At 43.4% G+C, this 14,596-nt stretch overlaps 1 protein-coding gene across 1 annotated transcript in view; it reads left to right on the forward strand.

Annotated features, from left to right (window-relative positions):
* Nucleotides 1-14,596, forward strand: part of LOC138284363 (mucin-2-like) — a 1,502,605-nt gene that overhangs the window by 449,663 nt on the left and 1,038,346 nt on the right. The gene's annotated exons all lie outside the window — the stretch shown is intronic.

Here is a 14,596-nt window from a genome sequence, read left to right on the forward strand (position 1 = left end):
TTCCCCCCTCCGAAATACCGCTCCGCGGTCGAAAGACCGCGGAGGGTATTCCGAGTTTTCCCCTGGGCTGGCGGGCGGTCTTCGCAAGACCGCCCGCCAGCCCAGGGGAAAACTCCCTTCCCACGATGACGCCGGCTCGTAATAGAGCCGGCGGAGTGGGAAGGTGCGACGGGTGCAGTTGCACCCGTCACGTATTTCAGTGTCTGCTTTGCAGACACTGAAATACTTTTAGGGGCCCTCTTACGGGGGCCCCTGCCGTGCCCATGCCATAGGCATGGGCACGGCAGGGGCCCCCAGGGGCCCCGCGACTCCCCCTCCCGTCATCCGGTTCCCGGCGGGAGAACCGCCAGGAACTGGATGGCGGGAGGGGGAGTCGGAATCCTCCATGGCTGCGGAGCGCGCTCCGCAGCCATGGAGGATTCCTACGAGCGGCGGAAAGTCAGCGGGAGACCGCTGGCTTTCCGCGTCTGACCGCGGCTAAACCGCCGCGGTCAGAATGCTCGTAGGAGCACCGCCAGCCTGTTGGCGGTGCTCCCGTGGTCGGTGGCCCTGGCGGCCACCGACCGCCAGGGTCGGAATGACCCGCTAAGTCCTGATTCCCTTGGCGTAAGTCTAATAATTTACGATCTGCTAACTGTGTTACAGTTCTACGATCTAAAACTCTCTCAAATTCACAAACAATTTTTTTCCAGTTGTACAACAGGGGACTATTTTTACGCACAAGAGGAATAGCCCAGGTAGCTGCATCTCCAGACAGATATGACAACAAGAAAGCTACTTTAGACTGGGCATCGGGGAAAGTATGTGGTCTGCAGGTGAAGTGAAATTCCACTTGAACCAGAAAAGATTGCGCTTTCAAGGGATCACCTGAGAAGCGTTCTGGGGGAGCTAAAGGAATGGTTGAAGGAACATTGAGGGAAATGTTAGTCGGATTACCTCCAGAAGTCTGAGAAGAAGTACCTGGCTAAGACACACCTGTGGGACTTTGTTCTTTCTTCTCAACCTTATTCTGTAGCTGACTCACCCTCTCAGCTAGACTATTTGTCAAATCCTTTGATGATACCACTTCTGACTGGAGCTGGGTGATAGCCTTGACTAGCTCGTCCAGTGTGGCCATGCTGAGAACATACACAAACCAGGAGGATAATAATTTGTGGGCTCACTATTCTGTCAGAGTCACCAGATCCTCGGAGTCTGTGCACGTTCCCAACACTTCCACCACAAGACAACTCCAATACTCTGATTAGATTTATCACAGAGTCTAAGAGAGTCCAAGTGGGGAAAAGGGGATTAGGACGGGAACAGCTGGGAAGGAGACCTGTAGGAAGCAAAAGGTTAAAACACAACATCAAAATTACATCTCATGAAATCAGTACCATGCTACAACTCTAAGCTTCGTCTTTTCCGAAAAACATGAACAACCCTAGAATAGTCCTAAAACTGACTAGGCTTTAGATGACCGAATGCCTGAGGAGGAAACAGGAAAAGTTAAATAGGACTTTCAGATTTGAGTACTTTCTTTAGCATGAGAATCAGGAAACACTCTGAGCAATTTCTAAACAACCATATGAATCTCCTTTTAAGAATATATATCAGGAACACACAGCATTACATCTAGAACTCTGGTATTGTTGTGTTCATCTCAGAAAAGACATTGGGAAGTGAATTGCGCACATTGCAGATTTTTATATGAGTATTAAACACCATAAAGGATTGTGCACCATGAAATCACACAACGTAGATTCAAGGAATAAATCATGCAACGTGTCAACTTGAAATGCTACCAAGAAAATGTCTTAGAATAGTAGCGCACAGTAATTTACATTATTTATACACAAGGAAAGAATTGCACGTCTTGCCGATTCAAATGCCACCATACAAATGCCAAGAAATGGTAGCGCACAATGAACAACATGAAAAGCACTCAGGGAAAGAATTGCGTGTCTTGCCGATTCAAATGCCACCATGCAAATGCCAAGAAATGGTAGCGCACAATGAATAACATGAAAAAACACTCAAGGAAAGAATTGCGCGTGTTGCCGATTCGAATGCCACCATGTAAATGCCAGAAAATGGTAGCGCGCAATGAACAACAAAGTTAAATGCTCATGAAACGAGTTGCACGTCTTGCCAACTCGTAAAACATCATGTAAATGTCAAGAAATATCAGCACGCAATGAACAACAATGTAATAACGAAGTCAAATCTTTATGGAATCAATTGCGTGTCCTCCCTATTTGCAAACCACCATACAAATGTCAAAAATGGCAGCACACAAGTAATCTGTTATTCATTTAAGAATTAAAATCAAGAATATGAAAATTCTCAATTACGGTGTTGGGAAATGTCCAAACACCGTCTTACCGCCTGGAAACAGTGATCACCAATGAGAGAAGAGTGCAGAAGACTGGAAAATCCAAATAGGCCGCCGGGACAGGAGCTCAGGAAGAAGCTGCTGCTCTGCACCGGGACCTCTGAATAGTGAGCACTGGAAGTTGGGCTGACTCTCTTTTATAGAGTCTTGGCCCAGCCTAGAACCACGCCCAGGCATGTTGCAGGGAAAGTCTCTAGAAGGCCCTGGAAAGGGACCACACCCTAACACACTCTGAATGTCTGCAGCAATACATTGCAAATGTACAGTATTTATAAGCACCTTAAAAATGAATCTTTTGGATGGAATTCTGCAATGCAAAAGGTTAAACAATAACATATCATCACAATGCATGAATTACATTATCTTGCGAGTGTTGGGTTTTTGCATTCTAGATGCCCGTAGAGCGCGCACTGTCCTGGTGTTGACAAATACCACCACCAGTCGTAGGACCCATCACTTCTGTTAGATTCCCTTGAGTTGCTACCTGGCCTGAGTCACCCACCACAGGGGTCTGATTGACCAGTGGTGCTTCCACTGGGGTAGAGCTCTGCACCCCGATGTACCAAGGCTAGCTGCTGCCTGCCCCTGTGAATCTCCCTTCCGTACACCACGTTCCCAGGCTCTCTTCTGGGCCACGGGGAAATGCCTCCTTAGGAGAAAACCCTGATTTCTCAGGTCTCTTTTTACTGGCTCTGCAGGCACACCTGAAGGCTGTGACTTCATCAAAGCCTACGCATCATCCACAGCATCCATTCTACACATCAATGCTTCTAACAGCACCTCAGTCTGAGAGCACTGAGCACCTTTACATTCACCACCAGCCATTACCTCCACGCCAGCCCGGCAACAACAGCAAACAGTGAGATGCATACAAGCAATCCAGTCATAACACAGAAAACCCACTCCTGGCACCACTACCCCAAGCAAACAAGGAAATAAGGTATCAATGTAGGAAAGACTACCTCCCAACACCCTTGGACAATTGAGAGGACTTGCTTATTGTGTCAGGACCTTGTCCAGCGCTATGAGCACTAGCCGCCCCGAGCAAATGGAGAAAATTACTCTAGAGCAGTCAACAAGACTAAAACAATTGGCAGAAATAATGCCCATAACCGAAAACAAATCTCCCCTAAAATGGCCCCTCATTTGCCAAAAAGGCAGCACACAATAGCCCATAATTACCCCCAATGCTACTCAACAAGTTATCCCCAAAAAACACCCCTGCACCTGCAAAACGCTATTGATGCCACAAATTGCCTCCTAACAAAACCTCATGAATCACCACAAACAAAACTGTCCCCCACAATTCCCCCTCTCACTTGCAGCAACAGTAGCTCCCTGCCAGAACCACCACCAAGTAAGAAAATACCTAGATCAGATGAGCCAAGCTGGAACCCGTGCTGCACCTAGTCACAAGGCGGCTGTGCTGATGACTGCCGAAGTGTAGGAATGCAGGGCGTACAGGAGTGCCCTGAACCTGCAAAGGGGAGAGAAACAACAAAATAAGTCCCACATCCTCGACACAAAGAAAACTCCCCTGGGGTATCCCCAGGTGAGCGGGAAGTATCCTTGTGGGGTGGCGAGTGGGAGAGAAAGACCCGCTCACAGCCTGTTTTATTGGCGGGGCTGCCACGTGCACCGAGGGCATGCAACCCAGAAGCACTCCAAGTGCTTCGGGGACCGCAACGAAGCAGCACCCACATGCGAACTGCAGCGCCCTGTGGTCCAAATAGATTTTTTTCTAGGAGTGTAGGGGGAGGGCAGCATTCAGGGACCCCCCCCAATCAGCCAAACACCTTTGACTCAATGTGGGAAACCTGAGGCTGGGGGTGCATGATGGTGTGTTACACTACCATAGCATCTTGATCATAATATTGTAACTTCAAAAGTATTGAAGACAAAAATATGAAATGTAAGTATATTTTGTTTTTTTAATAGTTAAAACAATAGTACTGAAGTCTAAGCTATGCTTCACTATAATACCATTTCCAAATAAGTTGTTTTTATTGTATAGTATTAAATTTGTATTTCATTCTGTTTTTGTGAAATGTATTTTAAATGTTTAATTAACACTGTATTAATGTACAATTATTGATTTGGGCTGTTGAGCTTATTAGGAGATCGGTTGGGTAACTTCTTTGCATCATATATCAATGAATTTTAATGGATTAATTTGAGATTTTTAGGTGTTATTTTTAATTGTTTATAGAATTAGTATTTTTTTTAAGTTTATTCATGTATGATTTTGGCTTGTGGAGTTTATTGCAGGGTTGGATGAGTAGCGTGTTTAAATGGGCATTAATTAATGTTACTTATTATTATGTGGCTTTCTATTGTTATTAATTTGTGCATATGTATAATAAAGTTTTTTTTTATACATTTAGATTTTGGGTTATGAGGTTTATTGGGGGATTGATTAGACAGGATATGTAGTGTTTCAATAAAACATACATACGTTGGTAATAGTTGATTACTTTATTCATTGTGCAAAACATTTTTGGGAAACTATTTTCTTATATGTTTAATTATTTTTAATATTCAAAAATAGATGTATATCATTTATGGTTTTTGGGGTTTTGGTGTGTATTGATATTTTTAAAATGTATAATATTTATTGTACATTGTTAACATGTTACATTTTTATTTTATGATATTGTTTTATTTTTACAAGTTTTATTTTTGTTTCTTTGTTCACACTTTTTGAGTTGTTTGGGTTTTAAGGAATGCTTAGACTTAAAAAAAAAAGACAAATTAAAGTTTAATAAAAATTAAAATAATTTTTAGCATACGAGGTTATAGTCCTTTTATTTTGTATGTGTATGTTATGTCTGGTGGCGATACTGTTCATTTTTATTGTTATCGATATAATACACTTTAAAAACATGAGATTCTGAGATATTAGCAATTTTTTAAAAATACTGTTTCATTTTTTCTATATTTGAAAATGTTAGAGTTGGAATAGTAAATAATAGGCCCACCTATCCCCCTCCACCCCTCCTTCACCAATGTATGTACTTTTCCATTGTTTGTTAGACTGCAGTTATAATAGTGAATCTCGCTCCTTCCTGTGAATGTACTTTATTCAATGTGTGTTAGAATTGAGTTTGTGTGCATTTCCCCAATGCTCATAGGTTTATAGTTAAACTATTGTATATGAATTGGTATTTGTTTATTTTCTTGGATGATTTGCATTGGTATTAGGGTACTGTTGGACATTGGGTTACTGGATGTGGGAGGTGATTCCCTACTCAAGCAGCGTCACAATCACTGTCAGGGTGAAATCACAAGCAAACCCCCCCCCAAATTTACCTGTGCTTAACCCTCTGGTAGCATGCCACAAGCAGTCATGCTTAACTTGGCAATGTGTGAAGTATTTATGCAGCACTTCAGAAAGGAATAAAGTAAGAACACAACACAGGGAACATCCCACATTAATGTAAAGCACAATTTAATAAATTATTTGAAACTAAAATAGCAAAAATCCAATTAGTAGCACTGTAGATGTGGTAAAAAACAGTGACTAGAAGCACAAAGTACCAGCTGGGGTTGTTTGATTGCCCCGGGCTGAGAAAAATTCACAAGCTCAGCCTTACTGCAATAGAGCATGGGATACAGGGATCAATTAAGGCCGCCTGAACAAAGTACCATAAATCCTGATTTGCGGAACATTGGGAGATCCAGCTTCTAGGATCCTTCATGCAATGGCAATACGGAGTCCTGCTTCATCTTTGAGGGTGCCGTCGATGAGGGAATTGCGATGCAGAGGCCTGCATCTAGCTTGCGCTGGACGGCAGCAGTTCCAAGGGGTTTGGGGGCTGCAATGCGAGGTCCTGCATCTGGAATGAGTCACGCAGCAGCAGTTCTGAAGCGGATCTGCGAGGAGATGTGTTGCATTGCGTAAGTTCTCTCCACAGGACCACAGCTGGGCAGGCAGAGCCCCTCCAGGCCCACTTCCAAGGGTCCAACACTGTGGTTGCACCACTTGAGGAGTAGGACTCACAGCAAGAAAAGTACAGGGGCTTGGTTCAAGGTGGTTAGAGCCTTTTCTGTCCCTGAGGCTCTGATCAGGAGGCCAGCATAGTCCTTGGAGTCACTCTAGTGGTCCTGATTTCAAAATGCATGTCCAGTCCATTCACTCAGGTGCAGGGCAGCAGGGACGCAGGGGCGCAGGGCAACAGAGTAGGAGTTCTTATTTCAGAGCAGCACAGCAGCCTGTCTGAGGCTTCCACAGGTTCAGAGGTGTATTGAAGAGTTGGGTCTCAGGATCCATTATATATACTTGGTGCCCACTTTGGAGTGGGAGAATAGTTCTGGATGATTCCACCTCCAGCAGTATTTGGAATTTTTCTGCCTCCCTGCTTTGTCCTTAACATGCCTGGGGTCACAAAAGACTAGTGTCAAACCCCTTGTGAGTGTGTTCTGGAAGAGCCTTTGTGATATGCAAGTAAGGTAGATGACAGCCCCACCCCCTCAACAAGCCAGAGATAGCCCATCCTGACAACACCTATGCTCCTTTATCTCACTATCTGAAAGCAATACACAAAGACCAACTGCCAGCTACATCTAGTCATGTGACCCAAGCCACAGGCAGCTGACCCCAAATGATAGGGACAAAAAATGCAAACTTTCTAACAGTAGAATCTTCAGAATTGTGACTGAAAATCTGACTTTACCATTAAAGAGGGTTTGAAATTACAATTTGTTAGACACCAAACTTAACATTCCTAACTGCTCCCAATTAAATGTTATCACTTATTAAATGTAATAAGTTAACTTAATTAGGTTTTTTACTACCAGCACATGTAAAAATTAAAAGTAAATGTTCAACTTTTTAATACACTGCCCCCTATCCTGCCCCCTTACCCTAGGTGTATTATATTTGTATTGAAAATGATGGTTTAAGCTAGCAAACATTTTTTTTTTTGTAAAGGCAAAATGGCAGTTTAAAGATGAACATACAAGTTGCAATGGCAGGGCTGAGATATGTTTTACAGGGCTATGTAAGTGGGTGGCACGATCAGTGCTGCAGCCAACAGACCCGGTAACGCATTTAATTTACAGGCCCTGTGTACTTGTAGTACCACTTTGCTGGGGACTTACAAGAAAATTATTTATGCCATTTAGGTATAAGCCAATGTTATCATGTTTAAAGGAGAGAACACACACACTTCCACACTGTTTAGCAGCAGTAAAGTGCACAAAGTCCTAGGGCTGACAAAAAAGGGCATCAGCAAAAAATTAGTTTTTCAAGATGCTTTGGGTATCTTTAACTACATTATTATTTCTTTTAATTAATTATGTGTTGCTTTTTAGTGTTATTTATTGTTATAGATCGTTAAATATTATTTATAATGATTGAATGATTTTACATGTTTTCTAAATGAATAATATATATATGCTTACCAGTTGTTTATTCTTCAAAATAGAATACAAACCTCATATATTTATATTTCGTTTTTTTGTATGTTGAACTTTATAATATTATATTAAAATATATGTTTTATTTATAGATTTTTTTTAGGTATGTGCAATATTTGAATAACAAAGTTAGGAAAGTAATATTTAGATGTTATTTTATTATATTTTATGTTTTTAAATAGAGTATTTGTAACAAAATACATTTTTGTCTTAAATTATAAAGACTAATTACAATTAAATATAAACTTTCTGTGATAATGATGTATTTGGCTTTGAGCTGTTACTAAATTAATGAAATAATTTCAATGTAAATGTGTTTTTTATGGTCAAAATTTAGTCATACAATCATAAGTATCAAGGGATACGCGATATTAAGCACACCTATAAATCGAACATCAAAAACACACCACAGAAACCCTTCAAATCAAAATCACTGGCCAGGCCTAGACGAAGCAAGTTTAAATCCTCATCTGTGTCTGAAAACTGTAGAAAACTGATGAAAAGTAACTTCATATGCATTGCAGACTGACTTATTTGACACTCGGTAACATTAAAACAAACAAACATTAGCAAAGGCATCAGGTCTAGCTTTCTGACTGTGCTTGCTCGGACTAACAACACTACTGGCAGGTATGCATGCACACAGAACATATACAAGAACAAAATGTACAGTCACACATTCATGCACGTACATCTCATAGAGACCACAGGCACAAAGACGGCATACATGCACCACACCAGCACTAAAAACAGGTTTAAAGGCACACACAGATGAAAGCATGCAAGTACGCATGCAATCTGTGTGCCAGTTGTTGTTTGTGCATGTGTGAATGTATGTACTCCTTTTGTGCAAGTAGTGTTTTTTTGCATACGCTCTGCCAAAGCCAGACCTTTTGGCTTTAACTGTGCGTGTTTCCCATTGCGACCCGAAAATTATATGTGTGTGACATTTTCCAACATCAGACATAGGAGTTCCCACTTATGATTTTCTACTCATACTTGAAATATTGCATTTTCATGGCGCTTTTAACACATCCCTTTTGAGGCCAATCACTTCAATAATCTTTACTGAGTTTTTAAGAAACAGAAAAGGAAGGAACAAACGAAATGACATGAAGCATCCGGAAGCATACTTGGATGGGAAAGACCAAAAAGAAATAAAATGTGGTTACATACCAATACTTGTCATGATAAAAACGAAACAGTACCATAAAACAAATTAGCTGAAAAATCAAGATGGAATTGAGTAGACAGGAAAGTCTAAATCACAAGAAGAAAGGGAAGTAAGAAAAAGGCCTGAGACAAGGAATTGTGACTGTAGGCATGACAGCTTAGAGGTGAGAATAAGGTAAAAGACTTCGATATCAATCTGCAAATACACGGCAGTGAGTCATACGGGTTTACATAGACAGTAGCGTTGAATGACCCATTCAATATATTTTGAAGAGTTCATGGGGCTTGCTGTTGGCAAAATAGTTGTCTAGGGTTGGCCAAAGTGACCTGCTCTGTGGTTTCCACGGGGAGCTTTGTAGGTATACACTATCGGAACGCCTTAAATAAGAAACCCAGTTTAGCCAGGATTTAAAAGAGGTGGCAGCTGTATTTTTCCAATTATTGAGGGCAGACTTACATGCAGCGGTCATTGAGATATCTAACAGGAGATGATCATCACGCAATTTGATTCTTGGGCCAAGAAACCCTTAAATAAGAGAGAGGGAGTCTCGCTTCAAATGTATTCCGAAGAGGATGCGAATAAGGTTGAATAACTGGTCCCAAAAATGTCAGGCTGCGCTGCAAAAGAAGAGCAGATGTTGACTTCACCGTTCACTTTATTGAAATACCAGCAGGATGGATCCTTTCTGAGACACAATTTATAGAGATGAGATGGGGTCCAAAAGGTTCTGTGGAGGAGGCAATATTTGTTTTCAATAGGAATGGGTGATATTATAAGAAACGCTGATTTCCAAATCAGATCCCAGACTTCCGGGGGAATCACACCAAAGGGGTCCCATTTCTTCATAATTTTCGAATTCATAACTGTGGTTGTGTATGTCAGCAGGTGATCAAATTTAGAGGCTTGATGGCCGTGTTTATTGAAGGAAGAAATAATCATAAGGAGAGACGGACTTTGCATCAGAATATTCAGTTTTGGATAAACTAGCCTTGAGTTTAAGGAAATCAAAAAATCTATGTCTGCTAGCCAGAATTGCTGTTGCAGTTCTTTGAAGGAGAGCAGGTCTTTCTGGGAGGCCAAGTGTCTCAAAAAGTGAATACCCTTCGAAGCCCATGAGGTCCAAAACATGGAAGCTCCCTGAACCCTGATTCTCATGTTATACCAGAGTGAGACCATGTTTGAGCGGGAACCAGGTATATCAAGCAGATTATCGATTCTCAATAGGGCTCTGTTTTAAAAAAAATCTGTTTATCAAAGTTTTCAAATTTTACAATACAAAGACGCATCAAGTGGTGGGTCCCATAGTGTACAGTGGGCATCATGATGACGTGCAATCTTGACAATATGATATATTAATCATGCAGAAATAATAATACTGGTGAATCACAATCATATGCACATATTGGAACAATATGCCATGCATAGCACTATAACTTAGGATCATGTAAGCACATTACATATGCCTGATAACAAATAGAGTGACTGCGTGTCACCTCCTGTTATAAAGAGTAATGAAGGCAGGTTGTCAATAACAGTATAGCTGACATTAGAAGCAAATCCACATGGTTTGGTGAATATATAGTAACAAAATCCAAACATAACATCTTAACAACCCCTTGCTTGGTTGCCTGTCACCAGTCCAGCCTACTTTCAAATCTGATATTTACTATACAACATATGTGCTGCTAATGTGATCACACAGAATGTGTGTGAGGAACATCATAATTGGACTCAGTCAGTGTCATCAACCCACAGGTGGAGTCTGTGCTTCCGGAGGTTCATTTATTGTATCAAGGTTTATGCTCATTGCAGACAAATGATTAGAGTACATACTATGTACAATATTGTCCCAGTGGGTAGCAATAGGGTATTTTCTTAGTCCGAGTGTGTCTTCTCTGCGCAGGGCTACACTTTCTCCTTGTGCCCAGTTAAGCATCAAAGGTTCCCATGCTGTGACCGCCAGAGGTTCCAGGAATTTCCATCTGCGAGTGATGAGATGTTTAGCCACTATGAAGCATAAGTCCAGAAAGCAGGTGTTCACCCTCTGTTCCTTTCTCCTGCAAAAGGGACCCAGGAAGCACAACTGCTGTTAGATCGGGCATCCTTGGCATAGTCTAACCTGTCTTTTTTGCCTCTGCTTCCCATGTTTTGACTGTGTGCTGGACTCTGTTTTTGCTGTTTTTGGTACTCTGGGCACTTTAACACTGCTGGCCAGTGCTAAAGTGCAAGTGCTCTCTATGTAAATTGTGTGAGTGCCACCCTCATGAGTAGCCCTGTAAACATGGCTCAGACCTACCAATGCAGTGTCTGTGTGCGCAGTTCTGAACTGTCAATTTGACGGGGCAAGTGTACCCACTTGCCAGGCTAAAACCTTCCCTTTTTATACATTGAAGGCAGCCCTAAGGTAGGCCCTAGGTAGCCCTATGGGCAGGGTGCAGTGTATGTTACAGGTGGGACTTGCACTGATGTGTGTTACATGTCCTAACAGTGAAATACTACTGAATTCGGATTTCATTGTTGCAAGGCCTATCCCTCTCATTGGTTAACATGGGGGCTGCCTTTAAATATCTTTTAAGTATAGTTTCCCTTTGAGAGCAGATGGTGATAAAGAGTCTGGGGGTCCTTGAATTCACAATTTAAAAATACTCCCTTTGGTAAAGTTGGTTTTTAAAATGACTGTTTAAAAATGCCACTTTTAAAAAGTGGGCATTTACTTGCTTAAACCACTCTGTGAATCTGCCTGCTTGTGTATTCCCTGTCTGGGTCAGACTGACAGGTGGGCTTTTTGTGAATCTCCACTAGACAGTGGCATAAAGGGAGCTGGGGTGTAGCCTGCTGTTCCGGATGAGCCTTCTGAGCCAGAGTGGATGGAGGAGTGGTCACTCACACCTGAATGGGCTGTGCCTCCCCTCACACAACGCAGCATCCAACCCCCAGGTGTGAGTCTTGGGCAAGGCCTGGGCAAGGCAGGATCTTGTGAACAACAAAGACTTTCCTTTGAAGTTTGCCTACTTCAAAGACAGAAAGGGTTATAGGTACTGGACCCTAAACCCAGATTTTTTAGATTTGCTTCTGGAACCAAGAGGAACCTCTTCCAAGGAGGAGAGCTGAGGAGAAGTGCTCTCCCCTGTTTGTGACTGTGCTTTGTTGGGCTGTCCTGCAGTTGTTACTACAGCCTGTGAAAGGGGACAAAGACTGGACTTTGTGGTATATTCCTGCTTGTGAAGAATCTCCAAGGGCTTGAATTGAGTTTGCCTCCTGTTTTGAAGTCTCAGGGTCATCAATGTCTTCCTCTGCCAGGACTCCTCCCCTGCCAAGGGGTACCCTACCCAGTCCCTGGGCCCTTGAAAGGTGAAGCTGGTAGAACAAGGACGGGAATCCACTCACAGGGAGCCATGTGGGGAAAATCTTGACACACCGCCTGCAACATGGCTGCAACATGGCTGTAAAAACAATGCACCACCAGCCTCATGGCTGATTTCAACACATCACCTGCATTGCGGCTGGAGAAACGACGCAACACACTCTTGCGGCTGCTAAAAACGACGCAAGCCCCACGCAGCACAGTTGCATCGCCTACCCAACTGGAGAAAAAACAATGTATGGCCTTGCTTGCGAGTAAGGAATTGACACATCGCTGACTTTTCTGATGCACGCTTGCCTGTGCGACTTTATTTTTTATGCAAACCAGATACTTTGTGGAAAAACAAAATTTCTACTGTTTTCTATGGAGTAAGACTCTTTTTACCTTGAAAATTCATATCTTGACTTGTGTGTGTTGGATTTTTATTGTTCTGGTCTTGTTTGATTTACATAAATATTGGCTATTTTTCTAAACTGGTGTGGTGTCCATTCTGTAGTGCTTTCACTGTATTACTATGTATGTTGGTACAAATACTTTACATATTTCCTTTGAGATAAGCCTGACTGCTTGTGCCAAGCTACCAAGGGGGTGAGTAGGGGTTATTTAAGTGTGTGTCTCCATTGCCCTTACTAGAGTGAGGGACCCTGTGTGGACAGAGTTCAAACTGACTGCCAACCAGAGACCCCATTTCTAACATCTCCCATCGATATAGGTCAGGTCGTTCAGTGCAGTCGGATTGTCTGGAAGTGACGCTGGTCCTGTATACATATAAGCGGGTGTAGGAAAATGCCTCTCATGGCATGGGTACTCCCTAACCTTTTGCCTTTTATTGATGCTAGCTATGATTGAAAGTGTGCTGGGACCCTGCTAACCAGACCCCAGCACCAGTGTTCTTTCCCTAAACTGTACCTTTGTCTCCACAATTGGCACAGCCCTGGCACACAGATAAGTCCCTTGTAAGTGATACCCCTGGTACCAAGGGCCCTGTGTCCAGGGAAGGTCTCTAAGGGCTGCAGCATGTATTATGCCACCTTGGGGCCCCCTCACTCAGCACATGCACACTGCCTCACAGCTTGTGTGTGCTGGTGGGGAGAAAATGACTAAGTCGACATGGCACTTCCATCAGAGTGTCATGCCCACAACCCACTGCCTGTGGCATAGGTAAGTCAGCCCTCAAGCAGGCCTTACAGCCATAAGGCCGGGTGCATTACATCACAGGTGAGGGCATAGTTGCATGAGCACTACGCCCCTACAGTGTCTAAGCCAAATCTTAGACATTGTAAGTGCAGTTTAGCCATAAAGGTTTTATGGTCTGGGAGTCTGTCAAATACGAACTCCACGGTTCCATAATGGCTACACTGAAATCTGGGAAGTTTGATATCAAACTTCTCACTCAGCACAATAAATCCACACTGATGCCAGTGTGGGATTTATTGAAAAATGCACACAGAGGGCATCTTAGAGATGCCCCCTGAATACCAGTCCAACTCCTAGTATTAGGCTGACCAGTTTCTGCCAGCCTGCCACATCCAGACGGGTTTCTGGCCACATGGGTTGAGTGCCTTTGTCACTTTGTGGCCAGGAACAAAGCCTGCACTGGGTGGAGGTGCTTCACACCTCCCCCTGCAGGAACTGTAACACCTGGCGGTGAGGCTCAAAGGCTCAAGCCTGGTGTTACAGTGCCCCGGGGCACTCCAGCTAGTGGAGATGCCCGTCCCTTCGGACACAGCCCCCACTTTTGGTGGCAATTCCGGAGGAGATAAACAAGGAGGAGTCACCCACCAGTCAGGACAGCCCCTAAGGTGCCCTGAGCTGAGGTGACCCCTGCCTTAGGAAATCCTCCATCCTGTTTTGGAGGATTCCCCCCAATAGGATTAGGGATGTGCCCCCCTCCCCACAGGGAGGAGGCACAAAGAGGGTGTAGCCACCCTCCAGGACAGTAGCCATTGGCTACTGTCCCCCAGACTTGAACACACCCCTAAATTGAGTATTTAGGGGTGACCCTAAACCCAGGAAATCAGATTCCTGCAACCTGAGGAAAGAAGAAGGACTGCTGACCTGAAAGCCCTGCAGAGATGCCGGAGACAACAACTGACTTGGCCCTAGCCCCACCGGCCTATGTCCAGACTCAAAGAACCTGCACAGCGACGCATCCAGTGGGACCAGCGACCTCTGAGGACTCAGAGTACTGACCTGTACCTAAAGACCAAGAACCTCCAGAGGACAGCGGCTCTGTCCACAAACAGCAACCAAGAAACCAACTTTA

This window comes from Pleurodeles waltl, chromosome 3_1 (assembly GCF_031143425.1).
Source record: "Pleurodeles waltl isolate 20211129_DDA chromosome 3_1, aPleWal1.hap1.20221129, whole genome shotgun sequence".
Classification (NCBI taxonomy): Eukaryota; Metazoa; Chordata; class Amphibia; order Caudata; family Salamandridae; genus Pleurodeles; species Pleurodeles waltl.